This window comes from Cupressus sempervirens, chromosome 10 (assembly GCF_028749045.1).
Source record: "Cupressus sempervirens isolate cs-2001-9-10 chromosome 10, ASM2874904v1, whole genome shotgun sequence".
Taxonomy (NCBI): domain Eukaryota; kingdom Viridiplantae; phylum Streptophyta; class Pinopsida; order Cupressales; family Cupressaceae; genus Cupressus; species Cupressus sempervirens.
The window spans coordinates 471,563,461-471,579,219 of record NC_143127.1 but is presented as its reverse complement, the minus strand read 5'-3'; the positions used below and the strand labels follow the sequence as shown (position 1 = coordinate 471,579,219).

General features: G+C 39.1%; 1 protein-coding gene across 3 annotated transcripts in view; it reads right to left on the bottom strand.

Moving 5' to 3' along the window:
- LOC149534736 (RHOMBOID-like protein 12, mitochondrial) overlaps positions 1-15,759 on the bottom strand; it is a 243,120-nt gene that overhangs the window by 97,070 nt on the left and 130,291 nt on the right. The window lies entirely within an intron of this gene.

The window sequence follows — 15,759 nt, the reverse complement described above, 5'->3', positions numbered from 1 at the left end:
TGTGTATCAGTCGACAGGTCCCTTCGGAAAGGTTCTTGCTATGTAGCCGACGGGTCCCTTCGGAAAGGTTTTTGTTACGTAGCGATATGTTGTATGTAGCCGACGGACTCCTTCGAGAAAGTTCTTCGGAAAGTATTTATAACCCCTTCGGGAAGCATTGTATGGAGGAAATGATATCATTCAAGCATAATATAATGTTCTGGCATATGCGAATAATAATAAGAAGATTTCTACTGTTCGTATGCATGTTCATTATTTGTGTGCAATTCTTAATTAACCTATGCGGTAAACATTTGGCGTTGTTGCCTGATGGACCTGGTACGCAGGCAGGCGGATATGAATGAAATGCCGAATCAGTTGAACAAAGATAAGAGTAAGCTGAAGGAAAAAGATGACATACGCGTTGCGCAGGAAAATTTAATTTTGGCTCAGCACATAGAGCATCGAAAGAGATTTCAGAAGATTGCCGACGGAAACAAGAGTGCGGAAGGATTGTTGAAGGAGACTCGACAACGGCTTGTGTCATGTCCCCAATTTCTGCCCTTCCTTAGTGACAACATTTCTAGCAGGGTTGGTCTATTTTCTAGTTCCCATAGGCCCGCAGAGCGTAGAGGGAACCAACCCAGGGACTTTGAGAGTAATGCATGAGCTTCCCAAGTAGTTTGGAGCAGTAGACAACAGTTTCCTACAATTTAGGAGGGATTCCTAATTTGTAGGGATTGACTAGGAGTGGTCTAGGAGGCATTTGGAGACCTCGGCGAACGTTTTGGAGACTTAGAGTGCATCTCCTATTTTTTAGGAGGCATTCCTATTTTTTAGGAGGAACTCCTAGTTCAATGACAGTTCTCTCAGAGGTGCACACAGTAGGGGAGTCATTGGGATTCCATTTTGGTTGATTGGGGTTGTCTCCTACTTTTTAGGAGCATCCCTAGATTTTAGAGATGGACTACCAGTTGACACATCTTGTCCGGCATTAGTCACAGACAGGTGACAAGGTCAGATTCATGTTTGATTGATCATTTTGGGCCTTTTGGGACCATTTGGAAAATATTTTAATATATTTAAATATTTCCTAAGTTGGTGATTAAATAAATTAAATAAGGTTAAGTTTTAGCCATTTTGAAGTAATAAGAGGTTTTTTGGCCTCATCTGGATGCACATCCTATGGTGTGATAGCTCGTTGGAAAGGTCTCAAAATTCTTTAAATCTTTCTCTTTGGTCTCAGGGCATTTTAGTGAATGGAATTCTATCTATGAGGAAAAAGGTCATTTTCTAGTAACATGACCACTTTAAAATAAGAAATTATAACATTTTCACTACACAACACCACTTGGAGACACTTAGGGTTCGATTTGCAATTGAGAGGGGGTTATAAAAAGATGGAAGCTTCATTCTAAGATTATCTTTTGCATATTGAAAAACTTGTTTTTGTGAATTGGCTCTGAGAGAGCAATTCTTCATCTGGGACGCAAACCCTAGGTTTTGGATTGGGTGGGACATAGCCCTCAGCAGTTATTGGTATTGGATTCTTCAGACAGTGTGCATTGCTATCAGGGATAGAGTACACCATTCTTTATTGTGGATTTAGGTTGCAGATTTATGGTTTCAACGTTACAGATTGATTCTTTCAGCTAGGACGTGATTCCTTGCAGTCTTACCGCTGCCATTTGCAGCAGTTTGGCATCATTGTTGGATGTAAGCTTCTTGGAACTGCATTGGATTTATTATTTGGCTTTATAAATCAGAAATCTACCTGGTACGATTTATAGCAATTCTGATTTGGCTCTATGTTCTTATTTATTTTCAGTCTCCTCTCATGTTTATTGTTCATTATTCATTACTATTGTGAAAACTATCAAAAAACACAAAACAAAAACAAAACCTTCTGCAACTTCTGTCTATTCTCAAAGACCATCCAAGAAATCACAGGAAAATATAGTTTATTAATTTAAAAACTACAGCAGATCAGCAAGGGCATCTATTAGGGATCTTTCAGCTTGAGTTGGTGGAAGAAGCGAGGGAGGAGTTTCTGAACCTGCATACGCCACGGGAAGAGAATCCTGATGGAAGGAGATCGACTCGCATAGCTCGGAGTGCCAAAGGAGCACGAGCGTGAAATGACCTCTTCGTCCGAGATATACTTCCGGAATGGACATCTTCGGTTGACGAAACCTCTTCTTCACCAAACAGCACGGAAGTCGAAAACAGCGTGGGTGTCCAGAATAGCGCGGGTGTCCAGAATAGCGCGGGTGTTGGAAACAGTGCGGGTGTGTAGAACAGCACGGGTGTTGGAAACAGCGCGGGTGTGCAGAATAGTGCGGGAGCTCAGAACAGCGCGGGTGCTCAAAACAGTGCGGGTGTTGGAAACAGCACGGGTGTGCAGAACAGCGCGAGAGCTCAGAATAGCGCAGGTGCTCAAAACAGTGCGAGAGTGCAAAACAGCGCAGGTACACAACAAAACCCCCAACATATAGTGATAATGGCAGGTCCGAAGGAAAAGTTGCCTAAATTTGATGGTGATGAAGCAGTTGATCCCATTCGACATTGTAAAATATGTGAAACAATCTGGAGGGCAAATGGCATAACAGATACAAACGAATGGATCCGACAATTTCCCGCTACCCTACGGGGTGTTGCGACTGATTGGTTTACTGATGCTGATCCACAAAAATTAAACAGTTGGGATAACATTAAGGAGGAGTTCATCGCAAAATTTCAACTTTTGCGTGACGATAATGAAATTGTAGCGGAGATATTCAGTACCAAGCAAAAGAAGAATGAAACAGTACGGGTCTTTGCCAAGAGGTTGAAGGACTTAATCAGTAAAATGGAGAATAAACCGGCAGATGGGCTCCAGAAAAGATGGTTCATTGAAGGCCTTCACCCGAAGCTGCGGAAAAAGATGAAGATCGTGCCACCATCGACATACATTGAAGCGTACAATCGGGCAATGAACCTCGAAAGTGACCAGAAGACAAAGAAGAAGAAGACCAGCTAATCGAATTCAGATGATGATGACCCTTCAGGAGAAGATAGCAACGACGATGACGAGGGAAGCAACAAGAAGGTTCGTGCTCTCCAGAAGGATATGATGCGGATGATGAAGGAATTCAAAAACATGAACAAGGGGACTAAGGGTAATGACCTATGGTGCACGGAGTGTAAGAAAGAAGGCCATACGAAGGGATCCTGCCCGAAAGATCAATTTTGTGAGATTTGCCAGATTCTGGGACACTCGGTAAAGGAATGCCCTTTCAATTTGAAAACAAGAACACCGCAGCAAGTGTTCCTCACACAGGAGGCATCACCGTCAGGAGCGAACGAGAACACCAGTACGGAAGGTGCCACATCGGGCGGATACAGAAACAACCGGCTCGGTCAAAATAACAACAATAGCAGCAACAACAATACAAGCGGAAGGAGTCGAATTCAGTATGATGCGAATGGTCGACCGATTGTTCAATGCCGCGCATGCAATCTGTGGGGTCACTTCGCCCGAGAGTGTACAATGGCGAACACACCGAAGTTGTTATGCAAATGGTGTGGACCTGGTGATCATGAAGATGCTAGGTGTCCGAAGTCGGGAGTAAACTTGATCACTGTCGGGACGGACGAAGAAGAGGTTTTGGCCATCACACGGCAGCAAGCGAAAGTGTACCCCGACCCAGCAGAAGAAAAGAAGAGACTGGAGGAAGCACGGGTAGAGATCCAGAAAGCAACACAGGCAGAAACGACACATCTGAAGGACACGCTGAGTAATTTCGTACGGAACTGCGCAGAACAGAACATTGTACGACAAATTTTGCAAGCCGAGATACCCGTCAGGATAAGTGATCTGTTGCTCACTATGCCTCAGCTCCGATTGGCACTCACAAACATCGTTCCCATTGCCCAACTACCAGGAGAACATGGAAGGAAGCAGGAAAGTGGAGCAAGTGCAACGGACAAAAAGGAGAAGGAAAATGGCGCAAGTGCAGAAGATCCGATGCTGTTAGCTCTTTCATCCGGACGCTATCCGGCGGTTGTTGAAATGGGCATTCTCGGGACTGTATTGACGGAAACAATTGTGGACGGAGGGTCCGATGTCAATGTGTTGCCTGAAGACACTTGAAAAAAGTTGGGACAGCCGACATTATGGCCACCTACATTCCAGCTGCTAACGGCCGATCAACATGGAATCAAGCCCTTGGGAGTCTTGACAGCACAGCCAGTGATGATTGGAACACAGCCATTCCTGTTGGACTTTGTCGTGATCCCACTGAAGCGGAGAGGATATGATGCCATTCTAGGCCGGGGGTGGCTGATACAAGCCAAGGCAAAGCACGATTGGAAGAAAAATACTTTATCACTTGAAAGCAAAGGCCGGAAGTATGTCATCAATCTACACACTCAGATGGTTGGAGAAGAAGCTCTATCGTCGGATTTCGAAGGAGAAGATGATGAGAGGAGGCAGAGTATGGAACCCAATCAGGAGGGAGTCCTACGATTGGAAGGAGATGACGATCTGGATTCAGTAAATGGTCTTTACCACTGGCAGGTAGAGGATTACGAGCTCTTTCTAAGTTGTAATATGCTAAGGATCGACGAAGCTAAGAATGAAGAAGGAAATGAATGTCCGAAGGAACACAGAGAAGCCGAAGGAGGAAATGAATGTCCGAAGGAACACAGAGAAGCCGATGGAGGAAATGAATGTCCGAAGGAACACAGAGAAGCCGAAAGAGGAAATGAATGTCTGAAGGAACACAGAGAAGCCGAAGGAGGAAATGAATGTCCGAAGGAACACAGAGAAGCCGAAGGAGGAAATGAATGTCCAAAGGAACACAGAGAAGCCGACAGAGGAAATGAATGTTTGAAGGAACACAAAGAAGCCGAAGGAGGAAATGAATGTTCGAAGCAACACAGAAAAGCCGAAGAAGGAAACGCGGGTACGACTGAAGCTGAAGGACAGAACATATAGTACGAACCCAAAAGAAGGAAAGATTCTACTGTACGACTGCGCCGGAAGAAAGTATTACGTCGAACCACAAAGGTACCAGCAGCAAGGAAGACACACGATACGGTCTGCACAAGCAACAAAGAGGAAGGGTTCAATAAAAGTTGTAGCAGTACAGAGTGTATGTGTTATTGACGAACAGAAGGGGCAATTGACGGAGTCCATGGTAGCGAGCTTCGGGAACAAACTAGGCGATATGGAGATGACACAGAACAGGCGTAGCAGGTTTCAACTCAGACAGTGGGTGTTGAAGTACGATGACCGGAATGAGATCAAACCAGGGAAGTTCAAAGTTAAGTGGGTTGGGTCGTATCAAATCTGGGAAGTAGGGGACAATGGAGCAATAAAATTATGGACTTTGGATGGACAGGAAGTGCCTCAGACGGTGAATGGCTCAAAGCTGAAAGGATACCATGGCCGGAAGACTTCTGCGTCAGAGAGTGGCCTTCAAGTGACTCCTTCATTGTTGAAGACCGACGATGCCGACGGTCGGAGGGAAAACTGACTTTGCTATTGAAAAAATAATAATAATAAAAAAAAATTTTAAAAAAAAACAAAGAAATTGAAAAAAAAAAAAAAAAAAATTGAAAAAAAAAAGAATTAAAAAAAAGTACCGTACGGATTTTGTTTGCTCACCGTACAGTTTTCACTTGGTCTTTGAATTGTACGATTTTTAAGTTGGGAGCTACTGTACGGATTCTTAACTGTTCACTGTACAGTTTTGGAGGAAGTACGGCTTTTGCATATTATAAAGTATGAGATGTACGGCTTTCTATTGTACGGATTTCCAGCAAGTGTACAGTTTTCTTTTTGGTGTACGGGTTTCAATATTTGAAGAAAACAGTACCAGACGGATTTCATAATTGAAGGGAAGAATATCGTACGGTTTCCATATTTGGAAAAAGTACCGTATGGATTTCATAGTTGAAGGGAAGAATACAGTACGGATTTCATAGTTAGAGGGAAGAATACTGCACGGATTTCATATTTGAACGGAATAGGTACCATACAGTTCCCATATTTGAAGGTTGGTGCATGGTTTTTAAGACAATGTACAGTTTTCATACTTGAAGGTTGGTGTATGGTTTTGCTGTAGTACGGTTTTTAATACAATTTTTAACTGAAGGCTGGTGTCCGGTTTTTTAAAGAGCTGCATATTGTAACATTGGGACCACCGTACGGATTTTGATAGAGAAGGTTAGCATACGGAATTTGAAAGTAAAGATAGCGTACAGAAATTACAATTTGGAATGCGAGGTAATTGTACGGATTTTTCAAGCAAATCATGTGTACGCATTTGGATTGCAAGATTACAAATTCTGAAGAGTGGGGTTTTTGCGTACGGCTTCTACTTGCTATTTGGTAGCACAGAAGGGTGACAGGAGGTTTTCTATAAAAAAAAAACGTCGACAAATCAAGAATGCTCAGAATGAGTATCAGATGATGCCACAGGGTAAAGGAACAACCAAAGATTGCCAGAAAGAGTGTAGAATCGGTAGAAAATGACAAAAATGGTGTGTTCCGTGCAATTTTGTGTGAGTTTCAGAGTGCTAATTTGGTCTTGGCGACGAGGGGCGCTGCACCTCGACCCCGCCCTGTACTGCAATAGGGAGCGCACCCGGGGCGCTGCCCTAGGACCCCGCGGGGGCACTGCCCCTCGACCCTGCCGGGGGCATTGCCCCCTGGATCCCCAGTCGTTGCGAATATCAGTCGTGGGAGTCTGACCAGTTGAGAAGACTTGGAGCTACTACAGGCTTGGAGTGTCTGTGTACCAGAGGCACTGGGAGTAGGTGTTGGCTGTGCGGCTATCTTGGTGGATGCATAGAAAGCTCGGGAGGAGCTAATCATCCAGTTGGAGGCAGTGCAACGACACTTGGTTCAGTGTACTCGAAATTGGAAGGCAGAAAGCGGCACAGGTGGCTATTAGGGTCAGATGTCAGATTGGCTAAGGTGACAGTGTTGAAGACCAGTTAGTCAGTCAATGTATTTTGGTTGTTGATTTGTCTCAGAGATTTTGTAATAGTCGTCAGGAAACGACTTTTCTTTTTGGGGGGGATGATGTCGTCGGTAGAAATTGTGTATCAGCCGACGGGTCCCTTCGGGAAGGAAATTGTGTATCAACCGACGGGTCCCTTCGGAAAGGAAATTGTGTATCAGCCGACGGGTCCTTTCGGAAAGGTTCTTGTTATGTAGCCGACGGGTCCCTTCGGAAAAGTTTTTGTTATGTAGCGACATGTTGTATGTGGCCGACGGACTCCTTCGGGAAAGTTCTTCGGAAAGTATTTATAACCCCTTCGGGAAGCATTGTATGGAGGAGATGATATCATTCAAGCATAATGTAATGTTCTGGCATATGCAAATAATAATAAGAAGATTTCTGCTGTTCATATGCGTGTTCATTATTTGTGTGCAATTCTTAATTAACCCATGCGGTAAACATGATTGGCCTTGTGTCCAGATGAGATCATTGCCTGTGTCCAACATTGCAACCATTTTGCACGATGGTGTTTCGATGACCATTGTTATCAGAAACTCTCCCACATTGTTTCCTCGACTCACAGGAGTGTCCATGTCCATGACCATGGGCATGAACACTCCTTGTAATGTTACTGATGTTCTGATTATTTCAATCTTTGACTGCTTCTGAGGACAGCAAAGAGAAGACTTTGGGAGGAAGCCATTGGGTTGCTAAATACACGCTTCATTTTTGCTTGCAAGGCATTCGCTTACCAGTTCATCATAATCATCAAGACCACCAATGAGAAGCTAATGTTGCTCCTGAATGCACCAATTATAGAGTTGTGTAGGGCTGAATTACTTGGGATAAATCAGTTGGGCTCATTTGGCAAGAATTATGTCTTTCTCAAACTAAGCAAAAAGACTTGCATTTGTGTGGATTGTCATAAACTATGTGATTGATATCCATAGAAAACAAAACATCAACTTTATAAACAATTGACTTTAGTGAATTTGGAGGTTCTAGAAAGAAGTTTTCTATATTTGATGTGATGCAAAATTGTTCAATGGTATAAAAGTGGCAATTTTACATTGTGGGGGGGAATAATAACAAATGTTCCAATCCCACTTGAACCATCCTTAGAAAGGAGATGTTCCATTCTCAAATGCCTATGGACCCTCATGTGCAAATAAGTATTCCTATCGTTTACATTTATCTACTCATTGTAGTCTCTCTCCTATTTGTAATTCTACACATACTATAAGAGTTATTTTCCTTGATCTTTTCCTTTATGTCTAAGAATGTACTTGCAAGAAAAGAAGGTTGGTACTATACACATGCTACCAAATATTGTGCAGACTCAATCTTATGATAGTAGCTCCAAAGAAATTGTGATCTAGGATTCATTAATCATCTGATGATCAGGTTGGATAAAGTGAGGCTCTTGAAGTGTATATCCTTAATGATCGCAATTATGAGTATCCTTCTATATAAAGCATAGTAATATGCGGATGTGCACCCCCCCCCCCTTTTGCCCCATGCACCAGAGACAAGGATGCACCAAGGACTAGGGACTCTGTTCCCCTATCCCTAGCGGCACCACCAGATTCCACCACCTTTGTCGAGGATGGTGGGACGTCCTGGTGTTAATTTTTTACTGATTTGACGACTTATGTTCAATGTTCGATGTTCCAATTCAATGCAATATTCAAGTATTTACTCTTTTACATCTTTATATCTAATATTGTAGTACATCTTTTCATAAATTATTTTAAGTACCATATGGATAGTATATACAACCCCCCAGTCCCCCGACGTCGTCCCCAAATTAAGGCCCCTCTATTCCCCCTGTCTCGAAAACTTGTCCCCCCATCCCACCATCCCCAAAGGCAGTTTAACTATGATATAAAGAGGGAGTTTGACAATTCATTAGGAGCAACCTTTTCAAGGAGGTCAGAAGGTTGATATCAAATTCCGAGGGAGTCTAACATTCCATTAGAAGCAACCTTGACGAAAAAAGTCAATAGATTGAGAGGGAGAAGTTGGAGGTGAAAATCCTTGTAAATACATTCATTTCTGTGAGAAAGAAGCTTGAGGCGAAAGTCCTTGTTTCGCCCTCCGGGAGCAACTATGGTGTATCCACCTTCTGACTTGGTTCATGATGGATCATGAGAGTTATTATTTTGCATATGTGGATTATGTCATGAAAGGTGACAATCTTTCATTGATGTATTTGTGAGGTCGCTATTGTAAGGTGATGATCTTAACAATCGCTTGACTTGTTATCATGATAGACTACATTATGTTGATGTCCCAAATTGTAGCGGAGATCATGATACTTAATTTGTTGCCCTTGTCTTCTTGCCCTATTATCATAATAGACTACATTAAATTGTTGTCCTAGAATGTGACAAAAATCATGATAACGAACCTATCATGACAAACTACATTAAGTTGATGTCCTGGCATGTGTTGGAGATCATGATACTTGGCATAATAGAGACTGCGTTAACTTGATGTCCCTAAGATCATGTTTGTTATCTGATTGACTACATTTTGTTGTTTTCCCAGAGTGTGCCAAAGATCAAATAACACATATTCTTTAGGATATATAATAATATATTTGTTGGTAGGCATCATGATGTTGATGGTAGTGTTCATATCACGAAATATAAGATTGATAAAATGCTCACAATCATATCACAATTTTAGGAGATGATCGTATTGATCAAATCCTCCCTCGAGATCATGATACTCGTCATGATGGACTAAATTAAGGTGTTGTCCTTGAGATCATGACTATTATCTGGTAGACTACATTCAGTTGTTGTTCCGGAGCATGTCGAACATCAAATTACCCAATCCTTCTAGGACATAACATATTCTTTTGGTAAGCATCATGAACATGATCCCAGTGCACAAACCAAGAGAATATAAGTATGATGAATATCATATGATTGATATTTCTTGTTGAGTCATACTTCGGATGATATTGAAAGATAACATTTAAGTGGATGGATATATGTTGATATCCATAAATATGTCATTCCAAGAATATCATTTGAGATGATATCTCTATATGCTTGAGAGCATAATGTTTTCTATTACAGTCCTCCCTAGCTAAGGAGTGTTATTGTTGTAGTTTCAGTTGGATTGAATTGACCTAGAGATAATCCTTCTATGGTTATTAGTTAATCATCAATTAGACAAAACCTCATATATCTACTTATATATTTATTATATATATTATATATTATTATATATGTAAAATATATATATATATATATAGATAGATAGATATGTTGTATTTATTATTGTTGATATTATCTAATTGATGATTAATCTCTTCCCAAGGCATGTCTCTTCTATGCATATTTATACAACATTCAATTTGCATTTGGAACCCACAGAAATATGGTAGTGTTACTACATTTGCAGTGATCCTGTCCCTCAACAACCTTGCTTGAGCCATTAATATATGATGTGTCATTATCCCACTTTGTCTTATTCCCATGGGCTAACAAGGACTTTCTAGGAATCAAAGTGAGAATTGACCTAGGGAATTCCAATTTCAGGCCAATCGGAGTTGTTTCCACTGGGATTTTAAATAGTTACTATTTATAGTAAGTCAATAAAGTTCAATATTCTTGGCATTTCAATATTGGACAAGGAGTGTCTCTCTCGTGATATTGCTATCAGGATTTAGCTGTGTGATTTTGAGTCAAACTCATTGACCCATGTTTCATGAGTAGTGATTCAACATGAATCCATCTCTCATGAGAATAAATGGAACACTTAGCACTCATTGGATCTAGGTGATGCTCATAGGAGGTGAAGCACCAGGACTTCCCGAGAGGTCATCCATCTCAATACTACTCCAGCCTGAGCGCACTTAACTTTGGAGTTTTCTCCATGGTTAAACACAAAGCTTGCAACCCCATTTGCAAAACCTTCACCAAGTGTTGTGCCTTATGAACCATTCATTAAAAAGCCCCTTAAGCTCATCAATTGATAAGTAGGAAATTTCCACAGCAAGTCAAATTGTGATATTGCTGTGGAAATTTCCTACTTATCAAGCATCTCTCTTACTGAGACCATTCCAAAAAGTTATCACATATGATAATCATAGTTGATTTGATCAGTAATTTTAATGCCTAAAGATTCAACAATTTATTAATTGACTATTAAACTTAAGTTCATACAATTATAAGTCACTTTAATATTATAAAAGCACTTCATTGGTTTAAGTAGGAAAAGGGACATTTTAGAAGGAACTAAAGAAACAGAGAAGGGTTTGTGAAGAGTCAGTAGACTGTGCTTAAAAAAGGAAAGAGAGCTCATTGCATTATGCTTGGATTATGTTTTCTTCTCTTGGAATATTTAGAAGCTCGTCTTTCAATTAGTTTGAGGACAAAGCCCGTTGAGCTTGGAGGCAATGGACGGAACCCATTAAATGTTGGAGATATCAGAAGGGTATCTCACTTGTGCTTAAAATCTTTATTTCATATGATCCAATCTAATTGCAGTTTCCTATGTTCACGATTGGATCTTGTTATTGCACTGTTGAAGATTAAAATGCAATGAAGTTTCTAAAACTAGTTTTATCTAGGTATTTTCTGGTAGTTTGCTGAATAATTTGATAACCTACTGCATGAAATTATTTGTTTAATTTTGTGTTACATTTTGAGAAATTTGGGGGAAAATATCCATTGGGAGAGATTTTTTGAGGAAAATCAAGTCTTCATAGGTTGTTGATAATTTTAAGTGGCTCTTTGAATTTGTGGATTCAATGGCAGTTGGTGGTTTCTATAATGTAGTATAGGTGATTTCTCAGCAGATTTTTTTTTATTTTTGTGGTTTCTGCGTTTTTCAGAAAGTTGGACAAAGAGTGAAGCATAAAATATAATATACAGTAGCTTTGGTCAAAGAAGATGGATCGAGCTTTTTGGTCGGTACCTAAGTTTGACATATGATCAACCAGCATACAATGAGAGGTACAAGAGTGGGTCAAAGGGTTTTTTTTTTTGCATGCATTTATATATGTTTTTAATGTAAGTATTTAGGGATCTGTTTGTAGAGCAGCAGATAATTTGAGAGAATTGTGTTAATCCCTCTTAAGATATGTGTTAACTAGAGTTTAGTATATGGATTGACAAATAATTTGAGAGGGTCAATCTCTTATACAATAATGAAATCACTTGATATTAATATAAATTCCTACCAATGCAATTTATGGAGCAAAAAATATATGTATTAAAAATATAAAACTAAATAAGTAATAATAAAATATATAAAATTATATATTATTACTTTAAAGAATAAATTAAAGAAAACTATTATTAAGGGGAAATAAAGCAGAATCAAGCCTTCAAATAAAGCCCGAAATACCCCATCAACTACATGCTACCCTTCAAAGCTCAACCCCTCTACAAGTGCGACAAAGATACCATCCAAATGAACCCTAGCAATGACAAGGTAATAATAGGAACGGAGCCCTTCCAAATTTGTTTGCACTAGTTCCTAATTTATGCTAGGAAATTGATAATCACCATCAGTTACTTCAGTCTCTCCAAGTTTAATTCAAGGAGAGAATCTAGAATGGTAATGTCATGGGCTTAATCCAAAACTAGATGTTCACATTCCTAACCACGACATTCACTGTCCTAAACTTGGTCTTAGGAGCAACCTACAATCTACTTGAACGAACATAGTACCAAGCTTTTTATGGAGTAACCAAGATCCCAAATCAACCTTGGAAATACTATGAATTATTGAATGTTTCTAACAATGTAACATATTTCATTAATTGTAAAATGGTTGCAAAGTCTATTTAATGTGGTTCATTAATGACATATTTCTTGTCCTCAAAAAATCTCCTTAAGTCATCTTCAACTTTAATAATTGTTCTCTACTTGCAACTTCTATCATTCGGTGTTTGTTCTTTATGAAGTACCATTTCACAATTCAACTCTTATTGTGTTACTCTGATACTATCACAAGTAAGAGAAATTGAACTATGATATGTTTGTCTTTAATTCATAAGTGGGTCATGCACTGGACATATCTTTTCCATCCAATTCGAACAATGATTTATCTCCAACAAAAGGATATTTTGAAAGGTGTTCCTACTATTTGATGGGAAACCAATTATCTATATAGACCATCCATATTGGCTTAATGCTCCACAATCGTCTTCTAAATTCGTCATTTCTAAGTCCTTGTCAGTCTCCATTTTTCCAACTTGCCTACTAATGTAGCTATTGAAAAGTTTTCTTCAATTTGTGGCCTTGTTTTATTTGCTTCCTCATTTTTCACCCGATAAGTATGAATGCTACCTTCTATTACTTTCCCATCATAACTATACATTCATCACCAAAATTATTCTTACTTATCATCCTTAGAATTATGACTAATTCCTAAATATAAATAGCATGTGGACATAAAGCTCTCCAAACATTTTCTTGTACAACTTCCCCCTCTACAAGTGTTAATTCACTCTCGTAAGCATAAGAGTTTTTGCATTCTACTTGCTTATTTGGTCCATTCTCAAAAATTATGTAGTTCAAACTTAAATATCACAAAGGGTTTCACATTTTTTATTGGCTAATTGTTATTTCACAATTCACACATTTTGCATGTTCATCAATATCAAGGACCTTCAAACCTTGAAGATGAATTTTGATTTATTCAATTACCATCCCTTGTTGATCTCTATTCTTGTCATCTATATCCTACCCCTCATCTTTACAATACATATCCTTAATAAAAGTGACTCCAAGTAAACCATTCTAGGGAAAGGGATCATCCAAAATTCCTCTTTGTTAATCCCAAACACCATTCTGGCTACATGTAACATGTCAACTTGTTGATATGCCTTTACTATCTCAGTTCATCCATTCTTGAAGTTTACAAAATGCATATAGAGAGAAGTAGAAGGTGAGTTAGTAAAACAGTAAAAGTGATATTGAACCTATTACAAACTCCATCATTTATGTGTTTTGAATCATCATCCAAATCCTACATCATTCTACGAATATACACTAACAATTTCAAGCCATAGGATCCATGTATTATTTGGCACAAGTTTATTACTTCTTACCCTCTTACAAATGTCTTCAATGATAAAAAATCTGGACTAAAGATTTGTGCTAGGGTTGCAATAACTAGAGCTGAAATTATAAGAGCATTTAGAGCATTTGCCTTCATCAGCTGAACTTGAAGCCATTATAATGACTTAAAACTTCAGCATTGGAATCAACTACGACATCCTCCACAACTACATGTACCTTAACATGGATAGTCCAAGTGTTGGAGATTGTAGCTTCGATAGAGATCTTTTTCTCTAGAAATATGGCTGTTATCATCGTTATGGTCAGCTTCAGCTAAAAAGGACATATATGATAAATTGTAATATTAAATATAAAGACATATCATACAACACGCGTTGAGGCACGAAAATTCGAAGAGTTGTATTTGAACTTAAGAATCATATTTTGGAAAATTGAAGAGACCTTTACTTGTAATGTGAAGAGTCTCTCTGTGTTATATCTATCACATCAAGCGAAAGACATTATACACTTGATATCTTATTATCAATAAATTGATCTTTTGTTCCATGGCTAGGTTTTTCCCTTCATTCTAGAAGGGTTTTCCCAGGGTAATTTCTGGTGTTTTTTATATCCATTTTAGTCCTTATTGTTGTTTATCTCTAGGAAAAACCTAACACTAAAAGCCAAAACTATGTGGCAATAGCTCACCTTTTGGTAGACTTAAGGGTGGCACATGATTTGACATATCTTTTTCTTTCTTGGTCTCTTTGTATATAACAAGTGATTGCAATGTCCCCATCCAATCCAAACAAGCAAACAGTAATGGAAGCTCGTTGTATTATCTTCATATATGACCATAGCTTTCAAGACAGTACCACGAAAGCCAAGTGGTTAAAATCAAATATAGGGTTAAGACATGGACTAAACAACAATCCATATTAATGCAATGTCTCGTTACATACAACCATATTTAAACAAACAAACTGTTGTCGGTAAAGTTATAAAATAGCCGACAGGTAGATTAGCATGTTATCGGTGAAGTTATAAAATAGCTGACGGGGTTGAGTCACCCCTTCGGAATGGTATATGTACAACTTTGGATCATTGTTGTAATCATCATTGGAAGCACTATGTAATCTCTTCAGCATATATGCGAATAATAAAAGGAGTATTGTTGGATAAAGTTCTTGTCTATTGTTTGTATGCATGAAACTATTTACCCCGTACGGTAGATGTTGTCGGTAAAGTTATAAAATAGCCGATGAGCAGATTAGCATGTTGTCAATAAAGTTATAAAATAGCCGACAAGTAGATTATTTCCGAATGGGCGCGACGGTTGAGTCACCCCTTCAAAATGGTATATGTACACTGTCCGAAATGGACTTTGGATCATGGTTGTAATCATCATTGGAAGCACTATGTAATCTCTTCAGTATATATGCGAATAATAAAAGGAGTACTCTTGTGTTACATGTTCTTGTCTATTGTCTATATGCATTAAACTATTTACCCCATACGGTAAACACAAACCCGTAGAATTACAATCCATCAGCAATTAGGCAAGTTTTGTTTAAGTCTTGATCAGATCAACTTCCCAATTCAAGTATGAACAATGCTACCTAGCAATGTATTTTCCAAATGATGGTCTAGCAAACAGAAACTAAAGGTGTATGTTTGAATTAAGCATTAGGAATGATGACAATGTTTAAGTCAGCAATCAAGACTAGTAGCTGTGATATTATTAATAGTGCAGATATGAC